The 5,183-nt window shown below is 44.4% G+C and overlaps 1 long non-coding RNA gene across 1 annotated transcript; it reads left to right on the top strand.

Annotated features, from left to right (window-relative positions):
- The first annotated feature begins 485 nt into the window (after positions 1 to 485).
- LOC126991264 (uncharacterized) lies at positions 486 to 4,961 on the top strand. The gene is made up of 6 exons (XR_007745352.1): positions 486 to 703; positions 2,287 to 2,342; positions 2,551 to 2,648; positions 2,938 to 3,057; positions 4,135 to 4,338; positions 4,584 to 4,961. It is a non-coding gene; the product is annotated as an uncharacterized LOC126991264 (long non-coding RNA).
- The last annotated feature ends 222 nt before the right edge of the window (positions 4,962 to 5,183 follow it).

Below are 5,183 nucleotides of genomic sequence, written 5' to 3'. Positions count from 1 at the left end.
TAATGACGTTTTCCAATACATACAAGGCCTGATCTAGGAGGAGAAACTGATTCACCTGGTCGATCTGTTTGACAACTATGTTGATAACCTCTACCATCTTATTTGTCTGCTCTAGCAGTTCCTCAATGTTAGTATGCAATCGCGCAAGTGTTCTACAATTGGCGTTGATCACCCTGCGATTTCGAGCAGCAAAGGAAAGTACATGAGCGTAGTGGTCCCGCAAATCGCGAACGTCCTCGTCGGTAGCCGTACCGAAAAGGAACTTTGAGGCGGACCCAACGATGTTGAGCAACCCCCTCTTTACCCGAGAGTGAACTGAGTGAAAACTATAATCCATGTCTACCTCATCAACTTTTCCCCGTAAGAACAGAATCCTATCCTCCAGTAGTTGAAAAAGAGTCAGAGAGTTGGTACTAGAAGGTGCCTTTGATTCCCTAGTCATGGTAGCCCGTATGGCGTCTGCCATGCCGAGTAGTTTTTCTGAGACTATAGGCGTCTTCTATTTACGCCTGGTTGCTCAACTCGAGTTGCTCGGAGCTGATTTTCCGTGTTCTATTTACGCCAAGCAACACGGGTTGGGGCAACTGTAGTTGCTCGGAGGGGCAACCACAGCAACCACGCTCGGGACAGTGGTTGGTCGAGGTGGTGTCTGGCAACCCCATCGTGGTTGCAGATCAGCTGATACACCAAGGCGTCCCTTAAGGTGAGTTATTTCACAAATAAGTGTACTTTTCTGGTCAGATATCATAAGCCACCACCTGAATGGAGTGCGTAAGTGTTCTTTCGAGTGGAGAGATATTTCAACTGGTGGAGTTTGCCGAGAAATCAGTTGTTCTTCTTCAATATCAGTGATGACGCAAAACACTTGCGGAACTCTACTCTTCCCATGCTTGCTTGGATTTGTTCTGGCCTGCAGCAGCACCCACGACAGGTATTCTGGCCTGCAGCAGCACCGGCTGCAGGTGTTTGGCCTGCAGCACCACCCGCGGCAGGTGTTTACCCTGTAGCAGCACCGGCTGCAGGTGTTTGGCCTGCAGCACCACCCGCGGCAGATGTTTGCCGTGCAGCAGCACCGGCTGCAGGTGTTTGGCCTGCAGCACCACCCGCGGCAGATGTTTGCCGTGCAGCAGCACCGGCTGCAGGTGTTTGGCCTGCAGCACCAGCCGCGGCAGATGTTTGCCGTGCAGCACCGGCTGCAGGTGTTTGGCCTGCAGCACCACCCGCGGCAGATGTTTGCCGTGCAGCAGCACCGGCTGCAGGTGTTTGGCCTGCAGCACCACCCGCGGCAGATGTTTGCCGTGCAGCAGCACCGGCTGCAGGTGTTTGGCCTGCAGCACCACCCGCGGCAGATGTTTGCCGTGCAGCAGCACCGGCTGCAGGTGTTTGGCCTGCAGCACCACCCGCGGCAGATGTTTGCCGTGCAGCAGCACCGGCTGCAGGTGTTTGGCCTGCAGCACCACCCGCGGCAGATGTTTGCCGTGCAGCAGCACCGGCTGCAGGTGTTTGGCCTGCAGCACCAGCCGCGGCAGGTGTTTACCCTGTAGCAGCACCGGCTGCAGGTGTTTGGCCTGCAGCACCAGCCGCGGCAGGTGTTTACCCTGTAGCAGCACCGGCTGCAGGTGTTTGGCCTGCAGCACCAGCCGCGGCAGGTGTTTACCCTGTAGCAGCACCGGCTGCAGGTGTTTGGCCTGCAGCACCAGCCGCGGCAGGTGTTTACCCTGTAGCAGCACCGGCTGCAGGTGTTTGGCCTGCAGCACCAGCCGCGGCAGGTGTTTGCCCTGTAGCAGCACCGGCTGCAGGTGTTTGGCCTGCAGCACCAGCCGCGGCAGGTGTTTGCCCTGTAGCAGCACCGGCTGCAGGTGTTTGGCCTGCAGCACCACCCGCGGCAGGTGTTTGGCCTGCAGCACCACCCACGGCAGGTGTGCAAGCTTGCAGCCAGCTTCTAGTTGGGTGGTATGTAAAGGTGTCAATGCTGACATATTAATAAAAAAATGCAGTTAATAAGACAGGCACGGCTGTAACTGAAAGTGTTGGTTACCTTTAGAGGCAGTACAGCTGGAGCGCCTGCATCCTTTCCCATAAAACTTATTTATTTCACATAATTTATAGGGGAAAATCGTCATAGAGACAAGTAAAATTGCAATTGTTCATTTGAATATTTTTTTGTGTCTGTATTAGAGCTAAAATTATCCCTTTAGGTAATCTTTCAAACTTGTCACAACTCTATACACAGGCAAATACCAAAATGGTGGCCAGTGAGTATCATAAATTTTCCGTACTTTTCAGTTGTAATTACATAACACTGCTTCCTTGCTAGAGATGGCAGAGGCTCATCGTCCATCGTAAGTACTACAAGACATGAGGCTGTTCTAATTTTTTTTACGAAACACACAGTTTTGTAATGATGGACCATGACACAAAGAATTAAAAATATATGTAATAGTATTGTCATGAAGAGGTGTATCTATTGATGCTGGAAATTTTGTGAATATTGTTTGGCATCCATAACAGCAATGTCATAAATCTGTTAATATTTTACATTTTTTCCAGTTATAAATGTCCTTTCTGTACTTTGGTGGCACCAACTAGTACCTACATTATTGATCATCAAGTGTTTGCCCACTCACACCTTGTTCAACAGAGAGAAGGTAAACTGAGTTATAACAATATGTCAGTTCTAAGATGCCCTCCATCAGAAACAATTAACTTGTTATGACAAAACTATTTAGTAGATCTCAATTAGTACCTTAGTATTGACTTAAATATATATACCGATATATATATATATATATATATATATATATATATATATATATATATATATATATATATATATATATATATATATATATATATATATATAATGTATGAATTAATAAGCAATCAAGCTAAACTTGTAATAGCAAATCTTAGAAGTCTATTTTTTTTTTTTCACAGATGCACTGATTGTAGAAGTATCAGGCTCACAAGGTGATGTCTCTGAGTCGCCTGATGAACCGTTAACTCTTGAAGTGACATGTGAAGGAACCCCTCACCCCTTTGAGGGAAGTACACAATGTAGGTTTACGTCTACATTAGTGTTGCTTTATAGACGTATATTCCTTTGGTGTATAGGTTTTTCTTGCTTGCCTCTTACCTTTAGGAACTAATTTATAGTATGTTTTTTTCTGTTAATATTTCACTGTACAACACAGTTATGGTTACTCTTTGCATGAGATGCACTAACATCATATGGTGTAGCATCTTCCCTAAGATGATAATTATAAGCTGTTACCATTGTCTTACATTTCTCTCCTAATACAAATTCATAGAGTTCACTGTCCCCATAACTTGCACCCTTTATTTATGTGGGTTTGCATTGCATATGGGACTTATCCCATATGCAATCCCATATCCATATCCAAGTTTGGGATTTGCGATGCATAAAATTATAAATGCTTAAATTCTTTGTCTTTATCAGCTTCACAGCATGACACTCAAGGCAGTTCATCACATGGTGGTCCTCGTCCAGTTGTTTGGTCTCCATTAGCAATAGAAATTTTTCTTCAGATTGTTGAAGCACATATTTCACTTCTGAATGACAATAAGACTAAGAAAATTAAGGTGTGGAGCAAAATTACCAGTGAGCTAAATAAAAAGGTATCAAAATTTTTTTGTGTACAGCACATTCATCTGTCACATTAATGCATGCATTGTACAGTTGCAGTGTTCACGGTTTAACAAGAAGTGGAACTAGCAGCACATTGGGCCTTTTGCAGTATACTTGAGGATATTGCACTGTTAGCAACATGAAAGTTATATTGTTATGGATTGTGTACCATTAAAGTGTTTGTTAGTCTGATGCTCAAATTATGTTCCTTATTCATCATAAGTGCCTGATTTGCCTGTTGCAGGTAAAAATATAGTTTTGCAGAGATTATTATGTTGCTAATATTCACCTTTATCAGAATTGTCTCAATTCATATTCCTGAGAACTGCATATGATTTAACACCCACTTATAGCACAAATGTCACTTGTTTCAGTTTATTTGTATGAAAATGGAATTTGATGCGAAATCATATAGTGGCCTCCTCGTTTTGACGATATGAATATTATATTATGCAATATCACTAATACATAATCTTGCATTACAGTTGCCTCATGGGAACTTCACAGCATTACAGTGCAGGCAGAAGTGGAGTAACCTGTTGAAGGCATACAAAAAATACATAGACAATGTCAATAAAACAGGGGCACCACCAATCCCTCAACCTTCTCACTTTGACATTCTCCATGGTCTCCTTCGGGGCTCCCACAGCATTGAACCACGGAACCTCTTTGAAAGTGGTAGAACAATGGTAGGTAATGCAAATTTTTGTCTATAAAAATAGGTTAAGAATTACATTTAAATTTCCTCCTGTACATACATTTAAATCTTTTACCTTAAACTCTGTGAACCTTACTTGCATTTGTATGTGCTAAATCTATTGTCTTTGCATTGCCAAATTGATAGTGCTACTACTGTGTTCATAATAACAGTTTATTCCTGCCCCTTCCCCTTTTCTTAACAGACTTTTAATAGTAATCTGTATACTTTCCATAGGCTTGTTCTTTGCAAAAAGAAATGATTGCTTTTGCACCAACTGATGAAGATTTGGATGCTGACCATGAACTACCACCACCAGCTGTTCTAAGTGCACCCACAGAAGGTGGCAAAAGAGTGGCACCTACTGGACGAAGTGGACGCACTGAGGCCAGCATAGCACTGGCAAGTGCTGGCCCCTCTACAAGTGGTACTGGACCTACTGGACGAAGTGTACGCGCTGAAGCCGGCATAGGAGTGGCAGGTGCAGGGCCCTCGACAGGAGTTACTGGATCTGCTGGTTCAAGTACCCATACTGAAGCCAGTACACCAGTGACAGGCGCTGGCCCCAGTAGGAGCCGACGGCAAAGGGTAACTCCTCCTTCACACAATGCTGAAGTAAGAAGACTGCTGCAGGATGTTGTGGATCAGCTGAAGACGCATGCAGAAGTTGTGAAGAATAGTGAAGTCGTTAGGGCACACCACAGTGAATCTCTTATAAAGGAATTGCGAAGATTCAATGACAATTACGAATCCATGCATGGAAAAAAATCGCGGAAAAGGCGACATGAATCTGACAGTGACTGAAAGTGTAAAAATGTTTTGGATGTTGGGCTGAAT

The sequence above is a fragment of the Eriocheir sinensis genome, unplaced genomic scaffold, assembly GCF_024679095.1.
Source record: "Eriocheir sinensis breed Jianghai 21 unplaced genomic scaffold, ASM2467909v1 Scaffold253, whole genome shotgun sequence".
NCBI classification, from domain to species: Eukaryota; Metazoa; Arthropoda; class Malacostraca; order Decapoda; family Varunidae; genus Eriocheir; species Eriocheir sinensis.
The sequence above is the reverse complement of the archived record's forward strand: the minus strand, read 5'-3'. Positions and strand labels throughout refer to the sequence as shown.